General features: G+C 42.1%; 1 long non-coding RNA gene across 1 annotated transcript in view; it reads left to right on the top strand.

The window, feature by feature from the left end:
• LOC147025544 (uncharacterized) overlaps positions 1–8,482 on the top strand; it is a 186,572-nt gene extending 178,090 nt beyond the window's left edge. The window contains exons 4-6 of the long non-coding RNA XR_015059567.1: positions 846–975; positions 7,830–7,988; positions 8,093–8,482. This is a non-coding gene — a long non-coding RNA (uncharacterized LOC147025544). The remainder of the gene's footprint in view (positions 1–845; positions 976–7,829; positions 7,989–8,092) is intronic.
• Positions 8,483–14,034: the final 5,552 nt, after the last annotated feature.

Raw genomic sequence — 14,034 nt, 5'->3', positions numbered from 1 at the left:
AAGGATGTCATGAACACAAAACACGAAGCATAACCAATCCTGATAAAAAAAATAAAATAATTTTAATCTGTCCTTTCTTTCCCATCTGTTACCCACTCCCTCTACCCCCTACTCCTCCCCACCCTCAGTTCTTGACACGATGCAGAACCTATTGGAATGGCCAAACACCATGACCCACAATTACCCAGCTTGGTGTCGTTGCTCTGAACAATAGGGGGACAGGAACTATCAGAGTAACTCGACCACCTATGCTTCAATACACAAAATGAGCGATCTAAAAACACTGGTGTTAGGCATCTAGCATGTTACAATACTCTTGCAAATATGATCACATCACGAGATTATATAGAATGTGCGATGTTATGAACAATTTGCATGAAACTTGGAAACCATACCTGGTGAAGGTTTCAATGTGTTTACCTTCTTCGGTTTGAAATATTTCCCAAGGTGAAGGAAATCTTTCACGTTTCCTGCGATAGTCAATGCCAATTAAGGATTTTGGATATCTCACATCGTCACGAAAGATAGGGGTCCACATGTGTAGCGCCTAGAGAAAGTCTACACCCCCTTTCAAAGTTTTCACCTTTTGTTGTCCTATTGCCTGGAATTAAATTGCATTAAATCAGAGTTTTTCCAACTTTATTTACACATCGTAAACCACAACTTCCAAGTGAAAAATCAAATTCTACAAATTTCAGAGGATTAATTAAAAATACAAAACGAGAATACTTTTTGGCCTAAATTCAAAACGTTACGTTTGGTGCAAACCCAACACAGCACAACACCTAAAGAACACCATGTGAAGTATGGTATGAAGCTTACTGTTACCTCTGTCTGTCTTGCAGTCTACTGTCTTGCATACCTCAAACAAAACCTCCGAAATAGTGGCGAGAATACATGGTGCGGTGCCATCTTTCTGAAGCTTTGTCCCAGTTATTATCACTGACAACATCCAAGGAACATTCTTCTGTACAGGTGAGTACCTAGTCTTCTACTTCAAGAGACAGCCTCGATAAGGTGTCTGCTACAGAATTACTCCTCCCAGGCCAATACTTAATTGTGAATCGGTAGTCAGCCAACTCTCCTTCCCATCTGTGGCCCATCGTCTTTAGCCTGGCAATGGTTTGTCAGGTCTGTCAATGGATTGTTATCTGTGTAAACAGTAAAATGGGGGGGGGGGGGCATAGTTAAGGTCATTTCTGAATTTGTCTGTCACAGCCCATTTTAGGGCTAAAAATTCGAGGAAAAAAAAAAATAAAAAGTGTAGATAACTCATCACTGGTAGCTGGGTCACGGCATCAATCAAAACATTCAAACTTCTCTGATGCGAATCATTCCATTTAATTGGCTGACTCAAAGGGGCTTGGTTGGATTTGACTTTAGTCCTCTTTCAGGTCTTGGACTTGGTTTTCTCACTTGACTCAACTTTTATCAAATCATACAGTGGCTTCACAATTCTGCGAAAATCCTGAATATATCGGCGATAACAGTCAATTGGCTCAAGTAGCTTCTGTAAATGCCCAACATTGGTAGGTTTTTGTTGTTTCAGGGATAACACAGAGGCACTGTCTTTTTTGTCCATTTTATATCCCCATTCAGAGATAATCATGTTGAGATATCTCATTTTTTGCTAAAAAAAAAAACGGATCGCATTTATCAGGACGAAGCTTTATGCCAGAGGATTTTAGGGTGTCATGTCAGGTCATAGGATTTGAGTGTGTCAGGTCAGATTAGATCTGTGACCTGCTACAGGTATCATGTAAACCTGTACTAACCTGTTCCATGGTCGGGTTATCAGCGACTAAACCATCACCCCCACCAAGTTTCTTGGTGAGGAGGGTGTATGATATGGACACCCAGCAGGATGAAGAACAAGACTTGCCAAAGGGCGGAGGAGCTCCTTGTGAGCTAACTGCCATCCATATCTAGTGCCCAACTGTATCTGCGGACATCCTCCTGCAGTTGGGTTACTTTTTATTAGGAGGTTTGTGGCAAGATTTGCACTTCGGCCACTGTAAAACACTTCATTCCACAAATCATTTGAAAAGCATTTTTTTAAAAATCTGAAAACCCATTCCATGGGAGTACCTCCTGTACAGCTGCCCTTCGCAGGGCAGTTCACCAGATCACGGCATTGGGGCAAAGCCTTCGGGACCCCAAATCTTTCATGATAGGAGGGAAACCATGGGGTAACCTTCCCGGGTCAGATTGTGGTAGTGTGTGTCGGGATGGTGTTGAGGTGTCGTCCACCAGACGGCGGTCTACTTGGGTTAACCTGAAGCGGTCCGTTCGGGTGGGTGCCTGGAATGTCCTATCCCAAAGAGAGAATGATCACCTGTCTCTGTGATCATCTGAGCTCAAGCGTTTGGACATCGGTATTGCAGCACTCTGAGGTTCAGAGACCAGATAGTGGTGAGATCATGGCAGGTGGTTGCACCTAATATTGGTCTGGTTGCTCTGATGGTTACCGTGTTCAAGGAGTTGCTGTACCTGTGTCCAACAAGCTGACTCCAATGATAATTGAGGTAACACCGGTCAACAAGCATATGATGAGACGAAGAATTCGTCACTCCTTGGGTGTCATTTCCCTGGTCGCTGTTTATGCTCCGACTGAGGCACGTGTTCTCACCGTGAAGGACGCATTCAATACCACGCTCGAGTCTGTAGTTGATCAGTGCCCCAGGCGAGATACACTTCTAGTCTTGGGGGATTTCAATGCATCGAATGGAACTGAGAGAGATGGTTATGAGATGTGTGTTGGTCCCCATGGGTCTGGAACTGTGAACCAGAATAACACTAAGTTCCTTGACTTTGCAAGAAGTCATGGATTTGGGGTGGCTGGTTCATGGTTTCAGTGCCCACAGGCTCATCACTGGACTTAGTATTCCAACTCTGGCGGTTTGACAAAGGATATTGACCATGTGCCCGTTGATAGTCACTGGAGGATGATCCAGAACTGCAGGGTCTACCGGAGTGCTCAGTTCCTCAACACTGACATGTCTTGGAACTCACTGGAGGCTGAAGAAGAATTTTGTCTCACGTGACACTGGATGCCATTGACCAGAGTAGTAGGGCCAGGCTGAATGGCAGAGCTGAGCTGTTCAGGGAGCTGAGGCGTAAAATTTTACTGCGCTAAGGGTGGACAAGGAGGCCTATGTGCGAGGAATCTCTGAGCGGGTAGAGCATCACCTGTGGTCAAGTGATTCTCATCCTGCTTACTGGGGAATTTGTGCATTGCGTTCCTCCAAGCCCGTCCCTCGGTCGACTGCAGTTAGAGCAGAGGGTGGTAGGCTCTTGACAGAGGAGTCCGCAGTGAAGGCCCGCTGGGCCAGTTACTTTGAGTGGCTGTACCAGGCTGATCCACCAGCTGTCGAGTTGGATGTCAGGGGTGTTACAATCCTGATTGCTGACCCTCCAATCAACTGTGGTCCACCTTCGTTTGTAAAAACACAGGCTGCGGTGTACGGTTGAAATGGGGTAAAGCTCTTGGGATCTGTGGCATCCATGCTGAATTTCTCAAGGCTGGTGGAAATGCTGCACTCGTGTCGTTGCATACAGTTCTGTGTTGTGCCTGGAACACAGGCATCATCCCAACTGACTGTAAGAGGGGCTTTGTTGTCCCCCTCTGGAAAGGGAACGGTGATCGCCAAGACTGCAACTACTACTGAGAGGTGACGCTGCTCTCAGTGTCGGGCAAGGTCTTTGCTCGGATAATTCTTGAGAGGGTTCGCCACCATCTGCTTGAGCACCAGCATCCAGAGCAGTCAGGCTTTATACCAAAGAGGTCAATGAATGACCGTATCCTTGCTCTTCGTATCCTCACCGAATGCAAATGAGACTCAAATGAGAATTGTTACCTGTATAGTCCGTGAGCATCATTTGCGGCTGTCTGGACATGTGGCTCGTTTTCTTGATGCTGATCCTGCTCATCAGATTCTTTCAGTGTGGGAGCTTTGTGAGTGAAGCCCCTCATCTCCCCTCATAAACTCCTCATCTGAAATACGCACATCTTTCAGTTAAGTTTTCAGCTCTGCCCAAATTTAATCGACAATGATCCCAGTTCAAAGGGCATGTAACATCATTGCCTGCACTCGTACAGGATCATATTGCATTTGGAAATCTGCCTCTTGAGAAGCAAATGGGACACCTTGTCCCAGTTCAATGACCCGAATCAGGAAATCCCACGGAGTTTTTGTTCCTTACATCACAGAACTCAGCAACTGATAAAGTTCAGTCGGATCTTTCTTCTTATAATGACATCTCAGAATTTGTCTCAGATTTGGCAACGTCAAAGGGCGGCAACTTTCCAGGTAACTCCTTACTGTCAGACCAGGTTGCACTGCCCTTATGACAGCCTCTACAACCTCTCCCTCACTGTACCTCTTCTTCAGACCAACTTCTATCTGATGAATCAAACTCATGAATGGTAATCCCTCCCTCTGCCCTGGTATGGCCACTTGGCCTAATAGCTTGAAGTCTCGATAAAGGCCCTGTCACATCTTGACGTTTTAGCCAGCGTATGGCAAGGTATCAAAATGTATGCAAAACGCTGGCGTACGCTGAACTATTGATGTTTTTTTCCAGTTTTGGACGTATTCATAACGAGTTGGACGTATGCATAACATATTAGTAACGTACACAGAACGTTTTAATAACATATAGATAACTTATTCCAACGAATGCTGAGCGTGTTATCGGCGTTCACAACCTATGCCCAACGATAGTCTAACTTATGCATAGCGCGTGGCAGCGTATCGCCAATGATCACGTGGTGTAGCCTATTAAAAGGCTGCGGCTCGACGATTCAAATCATAACCGCACGAGACATCGAAGTGTCAAGCCGCTGTCACACCTTGACGTTTTAGCCAGCGTATGCCGACGTATGAAAAAATTTGCCGAATACGCTGGCACACGTCGAATACATTATGGGTAAGTTTTGTATACGTTAAGAGCACGCTGAAGCACACTGACATACGTGACAAATTTTCAGCATGTTGAAAATTTTTCGACATATCCAGCGTATGACGCACACGTTCCGCATATGCTGGCATAAGTTGTAGGCACGTTACGTGATCGTTGACACACGTTACTTGTAAAGGCCCTGTCACACCTTGACGATTTAGCCAACGTATGCTTGACGTATGTAAAATTGGGCTAAAACGTCGAATACGTTATGGGTAAGTTTGTATACGTTAAGAGCACGCTGAAAAACACTGCCATACGTCGTAGTACGCTGGCTTTCATCGTTTTACTTTGCGGTTGTCCTCAAATTTTAGCATGCTTCAAATTTTACGACGTATGCCAGCGTATGACACACACGTTCCGCTACACTGGCCATAAGTTGTAGGCACGTTATGCAATCGTTGACACACGTTACTTGTAAGTTACTCATAAGTCGAAACACGTCGAGGTAATGATTAGCGTACCCGAAACTTATTTATATCCTATGAGTAAGGTGTTGTAGGCACGTTACACGATCGTTGCACACATGTTGAGGCACGTTATGCGATCGTTGACACACGTCGAGGCACGTTACTTTTAAGTTACTCATAAGTCGAAACACGTCAAGGTAATGCTTAGCGTACCCAAAACTTATTTTAACCTATGAGTAACGTGCTTTGAACCTATGTGTAACGTACCTCCAACGCATATTGACGTATGTAGACGTATTTGAGTGACGTCTTCCGGACGACCACAGAACTTACTGAACGTGTTTCTAATTTACAGCTACCATATAATGGCGTATTGGCAGCGTTAAAAAAAAACAACAACAATAACTTCTGATATTTCGTCACGTGCCGTTACGTCACATCCGATTGCCTCTTCAGTTTGCTCATGTCTTATTCTTAGTTCCTCCTCTGTGAATATTTTCTGTTTGAGGATATTGTCACGTTAAAACTTAAAAGCAAATGTCCAAATATATTTTAAAATTCGTGATAGACTAAAAAAACAAAAAACAACAAAAAAACAACAACAACAACAACAACTTCAGATATTTTGTCACGTGCCATCACGGAGCCAAGGAGAAAAAAGAGAAAATGCGCCTTGACAGAGAAAATAAGTTTCGGGTATGTTAAACATTACCTCGACGTGTTTCGACTTATGAGTAACTTACAAGGAACTTGTGTCGATGTGTGTCAACGATCGCATATTGGGCCTCCAACTTATTCCCAGCGTAGCGGAACGTGTGAGCCATACGGCGAGTACGTCGTAAAATTTTCAGCATGCTTGAAATTTCACGACGTACTAAACGTACCACGAAATATGACAGCGTACTTCATCGTTTTTCAGCGTGCTCTTAACGTATACACAACTTACCCATACCGTATTCAACGTGTGCCAGCGTTTTAGACGCATTTTTCATAGGTCGGCATAGGCTGGCTAAATCGTCAAGGTGTGACTGCGATGTTGACATTTCCAATTTTCAGGCGGTTATGATTTAAATCGGCGTGCGGCAGGTTTTTAACAGGCTACGCCACGAGTTCGTCGGCGATATGTGCAGCGCGCTATGCTTAAGTTAAACTATCGTTGGGCATAGGTTGCGAACACCGACAACAGGCTAAGCATTCGTTGTTATAAGTTATCTATAAGACAACGAAACGTTCTGTGCCCGTTACTAATACGTTATGCATACGACCAACACGTTATAAATACGACTAAAACTTAAAAAAAAAAACATCAAAATTTCAGCGTACGCCAACGTTTTACATACATTTTTATACGTTTCCATTGCTGGCTAAATTGTCAAGGTGTGACAGCGCCTTAAGTTACTCATAAGTCGAAACACGTTGAGGTAATGTTTAGCGTACCCGAAACTTAATTTTTAACCTATGAGTAACGTGCTTTGAAACTATGTGTAACGTATCTCCAACGCACATTGACGTATGTAGATGTATTTGATTGACGTCTTCCAGACGACCACAGAACTTACTGAATGTGTTTCTAACTTACAGCTTCCGTATAATGGCGTATTCGCAGTGTTTAGGGGATTTGGTATATAAAAATGCGCTTCACAGGAGGAATTCGTCAGTGTTCCAGACTCCATGTTTTTTTTTTGTTTTGTTTTTTTTCTTCGGCATGACGGTGATGTTGACACTTCGATTTCGAGTGCGGTTATGATTTAAATCGTTGAGCGGCAGCCTATTAATTATATTATATTATAACCGCACTAGAAATCGAAGTGTTAACATCACCGTTATGCCGAAGAAAAAAAACAAAAATAAAAAACCATGGAGTCTGGAACACTGACGCTAAACATTACCTCAAGGTGTTTCGACTTATGAGCAACTTACAAGTAACGTGTGTCGACGCGTCTCAACGATCGCGTAACGTGCCTACAACACGTTACTCATAGGTTAGAAATAAGTTTCGGGTACGCTAAACATTACCTCGACGTGTTTCGACTTATGAGTAACTTACAAGTAACGTGTGTCGACGTGTGTCAACGATCGCGTAACGTGCCTACAACTTATGCCAGCGTATGCGGAACATGTGAGTCATACGCTGGCATTCGTAGAAAAATTTCAAGCATGGAAAATTTGTCTAATAGCTCGGCGTACTACGACGTATGCCAGTGTACTACGACGTATGCCAGCGTGCTCTTAACGTATACACACTTACCCATACGCATTTGACGTGTGCCAGCGTTTTAGACAAATTTTTCATACGTCGGCATACGCTGGCTAAATCGTCAAGGTGTGACAGGGCCTTAAGATAAGGAGGCGACTTAGGAAGGGGGAGGGGGGTTGACAATCTGTTGGAATCAGACGATGTTGGTGTTGTCTGTTCCTGTTCCTTCCTTGTCTTACTGCTACCACTGATGCTTCCAGGAAAGTAAGACTTCATCTTTTCAAGAACGTTTACCAGAGCATCCTGCCTTCCCTCTTCCGTTTCATCTTCCTGAGGTGGAGTATTCCTCTCCAGCATGTTCAGTATTAAGCAAATCAAGTTCATCCTGCTTTTGGCACCTGTGCTTCCTCCATTATCAGGTGCAGGGCAATACAGATCTGCTTCAAGTTGTCTGGTGGTGCACTTGGTAATATACTGTGCACTTGATGCAGTATACTAATCTACATTTCCAATCTCTCCATAGGGGGACGTCATCCCGGGTTTCAGCACCAAATGTAACACCCTCAAACACACTCGCACAATCTGAGTAACTGGTATCACTTCATTTTCTGAAAAGGAGCAACAGACCATTAAATGTAACTGGAGGATAAAAGCAATCGACATGCGCAGCACTTGGGCATGATCCCGGCGTGCATCCGCACCTGCACAATTTCCCGCTCTCCAATTCCAAGGTCCTGTAACTTCCGCTCCCCAGGTAATTACTTCCCAAGCAAACTAAACAATTTGAGGAAAGAAATCAACCCCATTAAAAAGATAATTTAAAAAGATTTTACATCATGCTTCTAATTGTCGTTTTTTTCAACAAGGTGTTGTCACCATGTGAGGCATGCTCACATTTTTCCGTTCGCCTCACATCAGCTTTAATTACCCTGCATGAGTGAGGCAAAAAACGGGGTTAAACAATTAGTTCACTTCTGTCTGTTGTCTGTTCTGTCTACAGATGTCAGTTTATGATGGAGGAACAACTTGATTTCAATTGAATGTTATATTTTTAACATGAATCCAAAAACGAACCTGCAGTTTAGCAGTACTTTGACTGAATTCATCCCGATCACGCATCCACAGAGAGGAGTAAGATTTTTAAGCAGTGACGCTGCTTAAATATTTGGGCAAGTCCTTCCTTCCATCTGTCCACCAATCCATGTGCCAAAAATGAAGAAGAAGTTCCTTCCAAGCCCACCATGTTTAATTCTAAAGGGTAATTCTAAAGGGTGGTTCTTAAGGGTTGTTCTTAAGGGTGGTTCTAAAGGGTGGTTCTAAAGGGTGGTTCTAAAGGGTAATTCTAAAGGGTGGTTATAAAGGGTGGTTCTATAGGGTGGTTCGAACGGGTAATTATAAAGGGTAATTCTAAAGGGTGTTTCGAACGGGTGGTTCCAAAGGGTAATTCTAAAGGGTGGTTCTAAAGGATGGTTCTAAAGGGTAATTCTAAAGGGTAAGTCTTAAGGGTAATTCTAAAGGGTGGTTCTAAAGGATGGTTCTAAAGGGTAATTCTTAAGGGTAATTCTAAAGGGTGGTTCTAAAGGGTAATTCAAAAGGGTAATTCTAAAGGGTAATTCTGAAGGGTGGTTCGAATGGGTAATTTAAAAGGGTAATTCTAAACAATAAGTATAAATTGTAATTATAGGTTTTAAAGGATAATTCAAAAGGGTAATTATAAGTTCTAAAGGGAAATTATAAATTGTAATTATAGGTTTTAAAGGATAATTCTAAAGCGTAATTATATAGGGTAATTATAGATTCTAAAGGATAATTATTTAGGGTAATTCTAAAGGGTAATTCTAAAGGGAAATTATAAAGAGTAATTCTATCACATTCTAAAGGGTAATTCTAAAGGGTAATTATAAGTTCTAAAGGATAATAATAAAGGGTAATTATAAATTGTAATTATAGGTTCTAAAGGGTAATTATAGGTTCTAAAGGGAAATTCTGAAGGATAATTCTAAAGTGTAATTATAGATTCTAAAGGGTAATTCTTAAGGGTGGTTCTAAAGGGTGGTTCTAAAGGATGGTTCTCAAGGGTAATTCGAAAGGGTGGTTCTTAAGGGTACTTCTAAAGGGTGGTTCTAAAGGGTGGTTCGGACGGGTAATTCAAAAGGGTAATTCTTAAGGATAATTATAAATTGTAATTATAGGTTTTAAAGGATAATTCAAAAGGGTAATTATAAGTTCTAAAGGGAAATTATAAATTGTAATTATAGGTTTTAAAGGATAATTCTAAAGGGTAATTATATATTCAAAAGGATAATTTTTAAGGGTAATTCTAAAGGGTAATTTTAAAGGGTAATTCTGGAGGATAATTCTAAAAGGTAATTCTCAAGGGAAATTATAAAGAGTAATTCTATCACGTTCTAAAGGGTAATTCTAAAGGGTAATTATAAGTTATAAAGGGTAATTGTAATTATAGGTTTTAAAGGATAATTCTAAAGGGTAATTATAGGTTCTAAAGGGAAATTCTGAAGGATAATTATCAAGGGTAATTCTAAAGGATAATTATAAAGGGTAATTATAAAGAGTAATTCTATCACGTTCTAAAGGGTAATTATAAAGGGTAATTCACGTTCTAAAGGGTAATTATAAAGAGTAATTCTATCACGTTCTAAAGGATAATTATAAAGGGTAATTCTAAAGGATAATTATAAAGGGTAATTATAAAGAGTAATTCTATCACGTTCTAAAGGGTAATTATAAAGAGTAATTCTATCACGTTCTAAAGGATAATTATAAAGGGTAATTATAAAGAGTAATTCTATCACGTTCTAAAGGATAATTATAAAGGGTAATTATAAAGAGTAATTCTATCATGTTCTAAAGGGTAATTATAAAGAGTAATTCTATCACGTTCTCAAGGGTAATTATAAAGGGTCATTCTATCACGTTCTAAAGGGTAATTCTATCATGTTCTAAATGGTAATTATAAAGATTAATTATATCACATTCTAAAGGGTAATTATAAAGGGTAATTATAAAGAGTAATTCTATCACGTTCTAAAGGGTAATTATAAAGGGTGCTAAAATGTCATTCTCAAGGGTAATTCTAAAGTGTAATTCTTAAGTGTTCCAAAGAGTTATTCTCATGGTTTCCAAATGGTAATTATTGAGAGTTACAGTATTCTTATAGGTTACAAAGGGTAATTCTAAAGTGTAATTATATTAGGTTTTAAAGGGTAATTCGAAAGGACCTGAACTGGACCTTCAGGTTTTTTTTTTCATTTCTAATGCCTTATCTGGACCCTTCATTTCCCTATCCCAAAACCCAGAACAATGGGTGTACATTCTGATAGACATCTGCCACATATTGAAGTTAATTTGCAACACATGAGCAACAGGATGGATCCTCACAGATTCATCTGCAGGAAAGATTACCTGGACCTTCATAAAGGAGCTTCACAAGCTACCACATCCTGCATGCAACACCCCTCCTCCACCCAATCCAATGCCTCCTCCCCACTATCTCTAACAGTGTGGACCTCAAACGTCTAAGGTCTCCACTTCAACCTGACAGATCTCTCAATCCAGGCTGCTGCTGATCCATCAGACATCATCTCTTTAACAGAATCCTTCTTCCCACAGAAAATCCCTGACTCCTTATTGTCTGCCCCGGTTAGTGTCTACTCCAATTTGACAGGCCTGAACCACGCCCCAGCAGCAAGGTTGCAATTTACATCAGAAACTCCATTTACCACTGCCCTTGTACTGACCTTACACCTCCCCACCCCCAGGAGTATCCTGGCTGCGACTTCTCCTGTGCTCCTAAGTCCTGTTCATCTGTGTGTTGTATTGTCTTCCTAACAGTGACGACTATCTCTCTCTGAGACAATAGGGACAAACTTTCAACAACTCATCCCAACTCTCTCTCTGCCTTATATGTGGTGATTTCAACTGTCACCATGCAACTTGGCTGGGTGTTGGTCCCTTACTCTCCAGCCATGGCACTTCAGCAAAGAACTTCTGTAACTCCATGGGACTGACTCAATCTGTCAATTTTCCAACCCCCATTTCTCCCAATGGTAAATCCTCCCTTCTAGATTTGGTGATGACTAACTTTCCTGCAAATGTCTTCTGCTCATCCTCTGCTCAAATTGGTTCATCTGATCATATGCTTGTGAAAGTCAACATCTCTCTGGCTATTCTCTAAGAGTTGCCTCAACACTGGTGACTCTGGCATTTCACTCAAGCAGATTGGCAGGGACTACAATACAAGCAGCCATCTCTCTCTTCAAGACTGGTCTCTCATATCTACTGACCCTGATGTTAACTCAGCCTGGGAATCCTTCCACAGAAACTTGCTCTCTTTTGCACAGATTCATCCCATCTCGTATTAAATTGTCCTACCCTTCTTCGCAGCAATTGAATCCTGTGGCGCAGCACTTGCTCTAAAACAACATTCCTCCTCTTCTTGGAAGGCAAATCCAACCAAAGGCAATCTTGGTGCCTTCCAAAATCTCCGCAATAAAAGTTGTGTCCACTCTCAGGAGAGCCAGAGAACAACATCTGTCCAACCTCAGAATGAACTTTCAAACTTGTCTCCCTCCTCTAAAACTTGGTTGCACCTTGTTAAGTCTGTCTCTGGAGTATGCTCTCCCTCAATCCCTTCCTTCACTTCAAATGGCACAACAGCCAACTCCACTCATGACAAGGCCGAATGCCTCAATTCCGTGTTTGCTTCCAAATCTTGTGTTCCCAACCCCTCACTTTTGCAACCCATCCTTCCCTGTTCTACCCAACTGCTCCTGGACTTTTTTGCACCAGAGAAGGTAGAGAAGGTTCTTTCCACCTTCGACTCTTACTCCGCTACTGGACCAGATGGCATCAGCTCACGTGTCCTGAAAACATGCTCTTCTGCTCTTGCACATCCTCTCTCTACCATTTTCACCATCATTTGTGCTAGGTCACCTTCCCTCCACTTGTAAATCTGTCAACATCACTGCATGACATAAAAGATAATGGCAATACCCCTGATCACTTACCTGGTAGTGGCTGGATAAGAAAACTCACCACTAGGCGTGGATAACCCACAAAATATTTAATGGAGAAGAAAGTAAATCCTTTGGATTTTTTTTTAAGGCAGTGATCAAACTTTGCTGCAACACAGATGATGAAGGTTGTGCTCAAGTTTCATCAAAATTGTGTGTTGTTTCTGAGAAGATAGAAAATAACTATTTTGTGGGGCAACCTCCCTGTAAAACCCCATGGAACTCACTTTTTCTAATGCCATGAACAAACTTTGATACATCACAAGTGATGCAGGTTGTGGTCAAGTTTCATCGAAATTGTGAGTGTAGTTTCTCAGAAGAAAGCAAATACCTATTTTGGGGGGCAACCACGCCACCCTCCATAAACCCCCTCAGATCCTAATTTTTTTTTAATACCGGAAACAAACTTTGGTACAACGTGGGTGATGAAGGCTGTGGTCAAGTTTAATCAAAATTGTGAGTGTAGTTTCTGAGAAGAGAGAAAAATACCTATTTTGGGGGGCAACCCCTCCCCCTCCCCCGCCCATGCTGTAAACTTTCTTAGACCTTGATTTTTTTTAATGGTGTGAACAAACTTTGGGACATTCCAGGTGATGAAGGTTGTGGTGAAGTTTCATCAAAATTGTGTGTGTAGTTTCAGAGAAGAAGTTGCAAATGTTTGTGCACGGTTGGGTGGACGGACGTCGTGCCATCCCATAAGCTCCCCGGAACGATGTTCCAGGTGAGCTAAAAAGAAGCAAAAACTGTTCCCCTCAACTGCAGACCTATGAGCTTACTTCAAATCATCACCAAGGTCATGTAATCCATCATCGTAGTTGATATGAAATCCTTCCTTTTCTCCATCAACCTTAGCTCAGATCACTAAAATGGTTTCAGACCAGGTCACTCCACCTTGGACGTGCTGCTTCTCATCTCCCGACAAGGATGGAGGCCCTTAATGTCAGACATGAGATCAGGGCCATCTCTCTGGACATACAGTATCTCATGCTTTTGATAGTCTGGCATCCTGCCTTATATGGCATCCAAGACTAGCTCCATACATGGCTTACTGATTCTTGGAGCCAAGGTGTGGCATGCAATGGAATCCTTTCATCTCTTCTCCCTGTCAAGGTTGGAGTACCCCCAAGGCAGTGTTCTGGGCCCAGTCCTATTCCTGATCTTCATCAATGATCTCTCTGACTCTGGAAAATCCTCTTTATCGATTTGGTGATGACTCCACCCTCTGCCATGACATCCCTCATCTTTCAGATAGGCAGGCTTCGCTCTCTTCAGAATTAATCACAAGCTGGTAAAACACTTGGAATATGTCTTTCAATCCTGCCAAATCTCACACTCTCATTATCTCTCTCCGAGTGAACCATCTGGCAAATCCTCCCATCTACTTCCTCAACAATCTTCTTGAGGAAGTTCAGGCATTCAAACTCCTGGGTCT

Source organism: Eptatretus burgeri, chromosome 6, assembly GCF_056783735.1.
Source record: "Eptatretus burgeri isolate ZD-2024b chromosome 6, Ebu_testis_v1, whole genome shotgun sequence".
In the NCBI taxonomy this organism is placed as follows: Eukaryota; Metazoa; Chordata; class Myxini; order Myxiniformes; family Myxinidae; genus Eptatretus; species Eptatretus burgeri.
Note: the sequence above shows the minus strand (reverse complement) of the source record. Positions and strands in the feature narration are given on the sequence as shown.